The 12,587-nt window shown below is 39.0% G+C and overlaps 1 protein-coding gene across 4 annotated transcripts in view; it reads left to right on the top strand.

Annotated features, from left to right (window-relative positions):
• The window catches only part of LOC110465899 (neuroligin-4, X-linked-like), a 411,997-nt gene that overhangs the window by 381,145 nt on the left and 18,265 nt on the right, over nucleotides 1-12,587 (top strand). The gene's annotated exons all lie outside the window — the stretch shown is intronic.

Below are 12,587 nucleotides of genomic sequence, written 5' to 3'. Positions count from 1 at the left end.
CTGAACCAAATTGTGCTTCATTAATATTCATGGGTGTATTCATGGCGGGCCTAACAATTGAACATGCAAAGCACGTGTGGCCGCGAGTGTGAATGGTGAACCACAAGCACCGAATAGCGTAAAACATGACAACTGTACGTTGGTTTGATCTATGACGTCATGTTTCTGTCTAATCAATGCACGTGTGTAACACCCCTATGTACATTGCATAATACGTCATGTAGTTAGAATGTCTCTTTCTCAGATTTGAAATGCTTGTAAACGTAAACCACAGTATAAACATTCTGAAAACAACAACATATTTTACATGAATGATTTTAACGTGACGCATGTGCATATGTTCACACATTGACGCACGTGTTTATTACAGGAAAATGACATAAGGGTTCATGTTTGATTTTCTTGTAATGCAGTCGGCATATTAATAATGCCTACGAACTGCATCTGAAGCAGTTTGATGCTTATATTTACATTTTCACGTCTTTCCGTCTTTTAAAGAATAATAACTTTAAAACATATTTCTGAAAATCCCGCAAAATTTCATTGGAATATTCGACAGGTGGAACAGCCCAAAGCGCGTGCATTTTCTTCTGACCGAATCTTTCATATACAGTCTATTGACACTATAAACGTAAAACATGTTTCTATCTGTTTGTACAAACTTTGCCATGAATTGTAACAAAAGAACAATTAAAACATAGCAATACTGTTTATTATTATGATTATTGACGTTGTTTGTTAATGACGTCACATTGCGGAGGCATGTCCGTTAAATTCGACAATTGAGTAATGCGGTCGGCGCTGAAAACATGTCACCCTCCATTTAATTGTTGATGTTGAAGAATCATTTTGAATGTTGAGGGGTGACAAAAGGATCTAAGAAAAAACATCTATAATCAAACGTGACTTCCGTATTGTCTGTGTTCACTTTTTAGTCCCGTTCGTATTACTACACACTTCTGTCCATAGTTTTCTAACACACGTATTTATAAACATATGTACATGTTCATACACCGACGTGCATTGGTTTTTCAAGTCAGGCACGTGTTTATTCACGTGTGAAATATTTTTTCGCTAATGTTTACAACTTCAATCAACGACTAACAGCAAGTTAAAAAACAAATACATAAACAAATTGTGCATTTTATTGAAAAAAAATAATGATAAGATAAATAAACTCGTTCCGTGCATTTGCACTCATATCATATCCGTCAAACATAAAAGAGAATACAGAAGTGCATGTTTCATACGCATATTATACCCCGTCAAACATACAATTTGGTATAGAAAATAGCAAGGAATGTGATATGACTTTTTTGAGAATTATCGGGACAACAGATCAGATTTATTGGCGAACCACTAACATCCCAACTCCCTTCTCTCCTGATACCATTGATAACGACCTCGCTCAGCTGGGAGGAGTGGTCCCCTTGTGCAGCCGCCGATCTCCGACGAGAAGCATTATCTTTCAGCGCGCTACCTTGCGTCAACGTTGGAAAACCGATGTTAAAATATGTGTTCAAATCGAGTTTCACCTACAGATTTACTTATATCGATGTCTTTTACGTATATATACAGAAATTAAAAAAAAAACTCCCGTGAAAGTCGAAATATGAGATTTAGGTGGTGTTGCCTTTTTTTAGCTTTTTTCTAAATCAATGAAATGGGATACGTATTGCCGGCTTACATAGTGTTCAAACCATTACTCGGGACTCACCGATAATTCTGTGTGTTTTAATGCAGACCTAATGTCACCAAGATCTAGGAAAGTGCGATTGGTTGGGGAGCTCATGGGAGATACGAAATCAGCATTTGGCTGTAAAGTATTCCGAGGTTTCTGTCTTTGAAGGACGATTGCGAGGAGCACTCGATAATGAAGGCTCCCCGGGGCTCTGGCCTAAACCATTCCAAACGTTTCCCATCCCGTGGTCGTTAACATACTGCTGTTGATAACTGTGTGATATGTACACGTTTCAAAACCTCTTTGAAGTAACCAAACTGTTGGGTTGCAAAAAAAAATGAAGTTACGAAATATATAGTCTCGTGCAAAACACATGTACGTGTAGTTATCAGTGGTTTGACAGAACAGCTGTGTGTCCTCCTCACCAGCCGATGTGTGGGTGTCTGCAGACAAGGCGTTCTTCAGGGCACATGTCATGGAATTAACAAAACAAGATTAAGCAATGGAGTCAAATAATGTTGTTAAGTTGATGAGGATAGCACGTGACAATTAAAAACAGGCTACAATGGCAACTGTTAACCCCTCTAAGAAGAACATCTGGAGGTCTAACCTAAAATGAAATAATGATGAACCCGACAGTTACTTCTGTAAATATTTCAGTGAGCGTGTGAGTCAGGCGTGTTGCAAATATATGTGTTATGCGTTTGTATGCATTGCTCACATTTCGGCAGTTGAATATTTAGCTCTAACACAACTCACAAGTATAATGTGCAAGGTAGCATATATCCTTAACTCAAACGAAACTCACATGCATAATGTGTAAGGTAGCGTATAACCTTAACTCTAACACAACTCACATGTATAATGTGCAAGGTAGCATATATCCTTAACTCAAACGAAACTCACAAGTATAATGTGTAAGGTAGCGTATAACCTTAACTCTAACACAACTCACATGTATAATGTGCAAGGTAGCGTATATCCTTAACTCAAACACAACTCAAAGCAAATAACTGATTCGATGGGTAAAGTAGCTTTATATTCTTAGTTCTAACGCAATTCAGAGATAATATGTAATATATAGTGTAAATTGTATATCCCTAACTTCTAACGCAGTTCAGAGATAATGTGTAAAGCTGCATTATATCCTTAATTCAAACGCAAATGTGTAATGTATAGTATCCACTGTATATTCTTAATCCTAACGCAAATGTGTAATGTATAGTAAACAATGTATATTCTTAATTCTAACGCAAATGTGTAATGTATAGCATCCAATGTATATTTTTAATTCTATCGCAAATCACAGGGATGATATGAGACGAAGAATTCAAGGCCAAGTGAAGGAATTGAAGCGACATTTTAAACCAACAAAGTCGATTAGTCCGCCACGGTCACGATGTCTGTTTGGTTCATTAGTGTATATCACTAGACTGGTGACTCTCTCCAGTGAGGCGTAGTGATCGGCTAATCCGCCTGACATGATATCCAAATCCCTCAAAGTATAGTGTCAAAGACCACCCTTATATAACGTGTACAACGCTAATTAACTTAAGTTTGATCTCATTAACAACGCATGCGTCGTTTCATCTAATAGTGCACATATATATAGCAGATCATCCAGTGGTAAGTTGCTTACCTAAATTGCACGTGGAAACTAATTATGCATGTCGTGTGCCACTAGAGGTCGCTTCCGGTCGTTTGACATACATTCGCTTTCTCAGAAACTGATAAGAAATTTGTACCAGGGCTTTAGGTTGTTAGGGGATTGGGTTGATATCAAAGGAATTTTTCAAAATGATAAAAATGCTATCTGTCTACTGTACAGATATCGATCAGTGTTCGGTACCGACCGCGTATTCACACGCAAACAAACCCTCAAAAATGACTGGGAATTACTTTTTCAATCCGACATTGCTTATTGGGATATAGTGTTGTAAAAATAAAAGAAAACCCGCAAATGCATGACTTGTGCTATCAATTTAACTGCTGCCCTATTTTATTTTATGAGACTATAAGACCATTTCGTTACATTACATCGAATGTTATGATAATGGCGCCGTTATGGATATTATTCGTTTCTTCCAATAGGATTGATAGAAACATTCGTAGAAGCACTTTTGCGCATTGCATTTTTTTTTATATTCCGTTTGTTGATAGATTTGCAGCTACATTAATTTTGAACAAAGTGGAACTTTAAAAAGAAATCTTAAATTTATTATGATACTTTTTTCATGTATTATTTACAGCAATACTATATGTTAGACCAATCAACTACATGTAACGCTAATCCTTTAAGACATGCATTGTTTACAAAGTCGCGAAAAACGAATTTGCAAAACAGATACAAGGAAGGAGGGCTGTTTATTGAAGAGACCTGGTAATGATCTCAATTATTTGAAAACATTTAAGAAGTACAAAACGCGCTAAAAAAGCAACTTGTAATTTATCTCCCCGTGGATGGAAACCCAGTTAAATTAGCAAGTTGTCAGTGGGAATAAATTTGAAAATTAATATCCGGTTTTAACGTTATTTTCGAAAATTACCTTACAGAATTAATGCAAAAATTGTCCTGCCCAAGTCCAAATTAGATTGTTAGAGACCATCCGTGGAAAATTCGTACGAGCGTTTTTGTCGACAGTCAACGGGAACTAAGGGAATAAGACATGCCACGGTGTAATTGTCTCGCACGCGCTTCACGACGAACCGCCGCTGGAGCAACTCCTTAACAACAAACACCGACGTGCTTGGCGACGCCATGGAACGCTTTGTTTCTTAACCTTTTAAAACTTTTCATTTCATTTTTATTTTCAAATTGAATGACAGGGTTTGAGACGCCGTAAGTCATTAAGAAAGAATTAAAGTACATGCAGCTTCGGGATTACAATACAAGGGGTTCTTCTTTCGCGATTTTCTTTGCGCAGACTGAACATCACGCAGGTGCGAGCATTTCTTGTATCCAGATACAGGTACCGTACGCTAAAATCGTCAAACAGCAATTAGGACTAACAGTCGCATGGCTGCCTTAACGCTGATACGTCGGTGAATCCGTCATTTTTTTAATTAGACCAAAATTAAACAAAATCGCTGCTTGGAACCACTCCTAAATGATCCCAGTCCGAGTAAGGGCAAGCTACGCCCATGGATAGAATGATTACATTTTGAGCTCGTTAACGTTGAACATGAGAAAAAAACTACTGTATATCATTTGATATAGGTATTATTCTTGCGTCTAGGGCAGAGAGGCAATTGTATAGCGAATTGTACATTTTGTGGTTCCAGGATAGTCGATCATCGTTTTGATAAATAGACAATTTAGCGAAAGTATTTAATACACGGAAATAAATTATACTACGAAAATTATCAGTTGTACGCCATATTAATCTGAAAATACGTTCTCTGTTGGTGTAGTTCTTCTCGTGTTGAAAATAAAAAGACGCATCGATCTCATCAAAAGTGTGTATTTGTATCGTTTGGTAGGCTGCACTCCCTGGTGTCGGGCGAAGTTCTAAATAGTTCGTTGGTTAGATTTCCACAGCGGGACCATAACAGCAAATCATTATGGTAAATACCAAATGTCACATTACTTCGACAAAGCAACCGTTAGATGGATGTCCACAAATAGTGCTTGGCCTGACTAACGCGTAAACACGGAATGGTCGTGCAATATCAAAGTGGCAAACTTTCAATGGAAGGGAGACAACTTAAACTGTCTCATATATGAAACATTTGCAACCTATCGCGAGTAATGTTTAGTTTTCATTAAATGCATAACTAATAAATGCAGGAAATATTACCCATGACCCCATCAATGTTAATAACTCACCAAACACAACTTTAGTATACTGAATAAACTTATTGATTATATTATTTAATCCTTGGTGTATATCCTAATATAATGATCAGCAATTGACGCCAAAATGTGTCCCATTATGAAAATCAGCATTTCTTCTGGTAAAAACAACCCACTCGTCTTGTTACAAATCTTATGACACTAGCTGAACTAAATAAACACACAATAAATGCATTTCTCATTAAAAATATAATTCCCCGATTGCACTTATTGCAGCCACGAAAAAAATAGAATTGACAATTCCACGACATTTCATAGATTTGATTTTCGATTTTACTCCTTTGCATGTTTTTTTTCTAATCTAAATGTCAAAAAGTGACTGGGCTGTGCAAATACAATGCCAGAAAAGTTATTTTCGGTAATAAGGCAACTTGGGGAGGAAACACTAGTTTGAGAAATTGGTCGTCATACAATAAAGCTCAATCTTAAAAGAGACAGTTAGACACTAACGCAATGTGACGTTTTCAGACAATATCGTATCAGGTAGAATGGAAGTTGTCATCCATAGATAAATAATAGCCTTAACTTGTTTCGGAGGTAAGATGGTAAAACAGCTGTCGAAATGTACAATTATTGCCTGCAAAACTATTCTGACGGCAATTTTATTATTTCGGAATATCTCAAGATGACGCACATTAAACGCTCAAAGTAGTACGAAGATAAAAATACTAATTCTGATTTGGTCCCTCGTGAGCGTAGGCATGCTAGTCTTCCACGCTGTACCTACAGCATACAAGCTCCAACATAGGCACAAGCCTTGTCAACTTAGGCTGTTTTATAAAGAAATGTTTTTCTCACGATTCGTTTTTCGTTTAATTAATTTTCCATGTAGATTTGTGAAAACTTTTATATCACGTATGCCATTCTTAGTATTTTCCCTTGTTTTATGGCTTACAAACTGTCAGTATTGTCCGTTATTTTATCGTCATCATATGGCCCTGTCTGTTGTCTCCCTAGGCACCTGTCCCCATATGACCCTGGCTGTTGTTTCCCTAGGCACCCGTTCTTATATAACCCTGGCTGTTTTCTCCCTAGGAACCGTCCCCATATGGCCCTGGCTGTTGTCTCGCTAGGCACCCGTCCCCATTTGGCCCTGGCTGTTGTTTCCCTAGGCACCCGTCCTAATATGGCCATGGCTGTTGTCTCCCTAAGCACCCGTCCTAATATGGCCCTGTCTGTTGCGAGGACGTTAAACCCCAAACAAACAAACAGCCCGTTAGTATAGGACTTATAGACTGCCTGCTAGCTGATGGGCTGGAACCTGCTTTTTTGACGTTGATATATGAACCTAGAGACACCTACATGTTGATGCAATACATCTAAACAAGGGTCCCCCAGACCATGTCCAATTCTAAAATCTTGCTATATCCCAAAAAACTTTAACTATTTTTTTTAAACTTACATAAAACGAAGAAACATTCTTCGAAGCAACATTCCAAGTCACAGGCTCTTCAAAACCTTATATACTCTTTTATCAATGATTGCACCAGAGCATAACGATCTATAAATGCAATGAGAGGTCAAGTTAAGTTCCGCCTACAATTCAAATCGCGGAAATAGCCTGGGGAGTTAGTCTGCATGAGTGTTTTAGTTTTTGGACTAACATACGGGTGATCGAGGCCCCCGGACTACCTTGGCAGCGAAACTTGAGATAAATCAGCGAATTATAAAGTAATTGAAGTGAAGATATACCAATGTACAATTATGGACTTCAAATGATGTCTTTTCATGATAAACGAATCAGGTGAGACCATTACTGAAGTTCATAATTGTCTTTTTACATGTCATTCTATCTTTAGCCGACTAAAAAATCATGCCATATTTGAATCAATTCAAATCAAAGGATAGAACATCACACTTAAATCTGTAACTCTTACTTTTATTCTTAGAGCGGAGTCTGTAAGAGATTTACAGTCTCGTCACATGACATGTAGTCTCCTGTGAATACTCTATTCTCGGAATGGTGTCTACCAGACTGTTTTCGTCTAAAAAAAAATATCAAGGTAGTAGAATTAAAACGTGTTTATCTCTCGAATGTTCCCAAATGTATTTCGCAGAGCAGCTGAAGGTCGTAATTGTTGATTTCCGAGAATGAGCGGGAGTTAATACATCAGCAAGAGTCGAGTAATGTGGACATGAGTTGAGCCGTTCTGCAATAAAACGTGTGTGTCTCAAGTATAGAAAATGTATATTTGATATCCTTGCCGGTGGTCAATACAAGATTTCGCGTTACGTTGGAGGGGATTATATACTAGCGGGAAAAAGAAACTGTGCATGCGGAGAATTGTTATAGAACATGTATTACCAACTGTATATACATGAAAATTCACACACATGACCGAGTATGACACATACACACTATCCGTGTGTCATTGACAGTTTTTGCCGTGCAGTTTGCTCTCTATAGGCGGTGACCAGTTTGCACGTTTTTCTCGTCCAGACATCCCATTCGACAATGAAAGTTTATTTTTCAACTGTTGGGTCACTCTGTTGAGACCAGGGAACAATAAAAACAACATTATAACGTTTTAATTTGTGATTAATGCTATGCCGAGGCTCAATGAAAATGACCGCCCCCGGTTTATTGGTATGCTTCAAGCTGGTATAGGCCAAGCCGTTGTCTCTACACGTTTTCATGCCCATCGAAACACAATCCGGGATTTGTGGTGCCGACATCAACAGTTTGGCCACGTCGGCGATCGACCTCGTGCGGGACGTCCACGTGTGACGTCACGTCAACAGGACAACCATATTCGGCTTGTCTATTTGAGAGATCGCTTCCAAACGGCAAGTTTGACTGCACGGACAATCCCTGGGTTGCTACCAATAAGCCCGAGAACTGTACGGAACCGATTGCGTGAACGAGCTATCCGTCCGAGACGTCCTGCAATTCGCCCAGTTCTTCTGCCACGTCATCGTGTAGCACGTCTGGACTGGTGCAGAAGGCATCTGCGATTTACTCGACGGGGTTGGGCAGGCATTTTGTTTACGGACGAGTCGCGAGTCCACCTGGATAGTAGTGAAGGCCGTTCCAGAGTGTATCGTCGCGTTGGAGAACGTTTCCGTGACGCGTGTGTGGTACAACGACGTTCTTTCAGCAGAGACAGCGTTATGATTTGGGGCGGCATCACAGCCAATGGGAGAACGCTCCTGGTGGTTGTTAACGGGAATTTGAACGCGCTACGTTACCGTTACGAGATCCTCCGGACCCACGTCGTTCCATTCGTGCAAGGGCAGCAACGTCACATTACCCTACAGCAGGACAACGCCAGGCCACACACAGCTCGTGTCGCTATGGACTTTCTGGCCCAGCAAACGTTGACGTGTTGCCCTGGCCTGCTGTATCCCCCGATCTGTCGCCCATTGAACACGTCTGGGATGAAATGAAGCGCAGATTACGGGTTTTACCTAATCAACCGTTGACGTTGGCTGATTTGGCTGCAGCGTTGGTACAGATCTGGAATGCCATCCCACAAGCATTCTTGAACCGTCTGATGGGCTCCATGCGTCGACGTTGCCAGGCTTGCATTCAGGCAAACGGTGGGCATACGTGGTATTAACTTTGTGAACTCAGTATTGACCCCTGCTGTGTTTACGTCACTCCTGAGCGGAACTTATTGATTCCATAACGTGGAAAATGGAATACAACTGTTAATAAATAACAAAACATTGTCCCTGAAAACCTTGTTGTTCTACGTCAATCATATATATTTTTATAACACATTTTAGGCATGCACAGTTTCCTTTTTCCACTAGTATATTTGAAACATTATTTTGAGTTTGTAGTGCTGGAAATAGATGCTGCCGACTGGAGCGATGCATAAGGAACTATGTGATAACCGTTAGTGTTACTGTTAGCTATAGATGACGAGTGAATTCTGGGGTTTGTTTGTGAAACATCAAATGTGTAAAACTGCTATTGTCATTGATGGCATAAAGACGTCCCAACCTTCTCGTCGAATGCTCCGCATTTTGTTTAGCATAACAAGACTATTTATGGCTTGATTGTGCAGGTGGTCTGGAAAAAACTGAAATCCACTTTACACGTTTTCGTTCATTTATCAGCTTTATCCGACCACCTAGGTTCTTTTTCAGGCATCAAAATAGTTGAATATGTTTAATTCGTCTTGATATTGAAATAAGCATTTACTGAATACTGCAATGTATAGTTCATAAACTACACAAATGGAAAGAGATTGTTTTATCAGAACTGTTCTCTATTAGTGCCTTTCTCCACCATTCTTGTTTGTCCCTCTCACGTAAACGGAGACAGTCTTTGACCTTTAACCTTCGGCCATCATATACGATAAGTCTAGTGGGCGGACCCGACAAACTCGATTTGAATATTCATGACCAACGTGATTCAATATGCACAAAACATGATCAGGTTTTCGCAGTACTGTATCGACACTTACTGTTTCACTTTTTAAGTACATATGTAATTTGTCGATACACGTTCCTACCCTTTGTTCTAAAAACATTAACGATTCGTTTAGTATTCAACTATATCGACAGTATATGACTTTGGATTGTCTCACTCAGCAGCTTTCAGGTCAATCTATCTCTAAGCTTTGCCACGCGATCTGTTTATAGGACTGTCGGGAAGCATGGACAGCTAACTACTGCTGCTGGTACAAGGCCGCTAAATGTCAAAAAGGATTCTCTGAACACGTGACCAGTGATTTAGCGTCATTAGAATTTCTCTCGTGGGGTATTTTTTGAACTAACATTTATGTGTATGACATCATTACTTGAGAAGAAAAATGTACAACAAAGGGCTGGCTGTCACCATCTGTAGAAAATAACCAATTTTTATTGCTTTTTGAAATCGGAATAAGTTGATACAGAATAATATGCCGATACTAGCAAATGAATATATACCGAGGAAAAGCACGCCAACATGTTCTAGACGTGTTTTCCCAGTACTCGGGTCGCGGACCTAGACACTGCTATAGGGTCCTGAGTGTCCAAGTCTTAATCATTATTAAGAATCAGACTTTGTTGGTGCAAGTTATCTCCGCATTTGCAACTGCATGCAATATCAAATAATTTCCCCAGACGATACTCTTCTGGGAGAAAAAATGTCTGCGTTCCCAAGTCATCACTGTTTTCACAGAAAACATCGATTTTCATGTATTTTGTAATTGAAGGGAAGGAAATCGACTCCCTAAATCCCGTCAGTATAGTCCGGGCTGATCATCGACAGTAATGCCGACTGTCATATCTCTCGTGAGCCGACTTCAGTCTCAATTCCGATCGTCGCTACATTTAATATCATGTTCTCTTTTCATTTTTAAACCAACACATCAGTCGCCATAATAATTTGGTAGAATGTTATTGACTCAGTATTTGAAATGGAAAAATTGCTATTTTTCAAATTGGTTTTTCAGTTTGGAATGAGTTTTGAAACACAGACAAATTCATACATACCTATCAAGGCTACAAGCATGTGCCATTTTTTAAATTGAATTCTATTTGAAAATGACAGAATTCAATAAAAAAAAAGTTTCAGTTTATGACTGTTTGTCATGATGCATTTTTGTCGTAGTCACGAATCGGATCATTATTTCCTGTGCCTGGCCTTGGGAACCCGTCCCCTATGTCTCAGAGTGAAGCGTGACGTTAATTATCGGAGGGACTGGAAACACAACGTCGTATAGAAAAAAATCTTCAAGTTCTACAATGACATAAATCTTTATACTTAAACTTGGTTTAACATAACCGATCCTCGGTCCAAGTTATTGTATCAAACGGTTGTATAACGATGTCATAAACAAGACGAATTTACCAGATGAAGTTTTCACAAATATATATCCCTATGAATTTCATTCTCAATAGTCGAACAAATAGTGTCAGCTGAATTCACATTTGTAATTGCTATCCCTAAAGTTGTTAAAGTATATATGACTGTCAATTTATATAGGGTATTGTTTTTCCTCTGTGGATATTGTGTCTGTTTGATAACCTTGTCGTCGATCTGTACCTATCTTATGGGGCTTTAAAGTGTTTTTATCTTCAATTGAAAACCGCAATATAACTTCAGAGAATGTCAGACAAAACGCATGTAATAAAACTGGATGACTGTTGCTTAAAAACAGTCTTCAGCGTATCATTAATTTCACAAAACCTCATTAAATGTACAAGTATATAATTAATGAAGTGAAATGCTAAAACGGTACGACTGACATACTTAATCCTCAATCGCAATTATGTAACATATGACCTGATAACTTCAGTGATATAAAGACAAGCCTATTCCAATACGACTGACCATACTTAACCGTGTTCCTCCGTCGTAATGTAATATATAAAGACGAGCTGATTCCAGTACGAGTGACCATACTTAACCGTGTTCCTCCGTCGTAATGTAATATATAAAGACGAGCTGATTCCAGTACGAGTGACCATACTTAACCGTGGTCCTCCGTCGTAATGAGATATATAAAGACGAGCTGGTTCCAGTACGACTAGCCATACTTAACCGTGTTCCTCCGTCATAATGAGATATATAAAGACAAGCTGATGCCGGTACGACTAGCCATATTAACCGTGTTCCTCCGTCGTAATGAGATATATAAAGACAAGCTGATTCCGGTATGACTAGCCATATTAACCGTGTTCCTCCGTCGTAATGAGATATATAAAGCCGAGCTGATTCCAGTACGACTAGCCATACTTAACCGTGTTCCTCCGTCATAATGAGATATATAAAGACAAGCTGATTCCGGTACGACTAGCCATATTAACCGTGTTCCTCCGTCGTAATGAGATATATAAAGACGAGCTGATTCCAGTTCGATTAGGCATACTAAACCGTGTTCCTCCGTCGTAATGAGATAAAAAGACGAGCTGATTCCAGTACGACTGACCATACTTAACCGTGTTCCTCCGTCGTAATGAGATATATAAAGACGAGCTGATTCCAGTACGAGTGACCATACTAAACCGTGTTCCTCCGTCGTAATGAGATATAAAAACGAGCGGATTCCAGTACGACTAGTCATACTTAACCGTGTTCATCCGTCGTAATGAGATATATAAAGACAAGCTGAT

This window comes from Mizuhopecten yessoensis, unplaced genomic scaffold (assembly GCF_002113885.1).
Source record: "Mizuhopecten yessoensis strain PY_sf001 unplaced genomic scaffold, ASM211388v2 scaffold11105, whole genome shotgun sequence".
Lineage (NCBI taxonomy): Eukaryota > Metazoa > Mollusca > Bivalvia > Pectinida > Pectinidae > Mizuhopecten > Mizuhopecten yessoensis.
The sequence above is the reverse complement of the archived record's forward strand: the minus strand, read 5'-3'. Positions and strand labels throughout refer to the sequence as shown.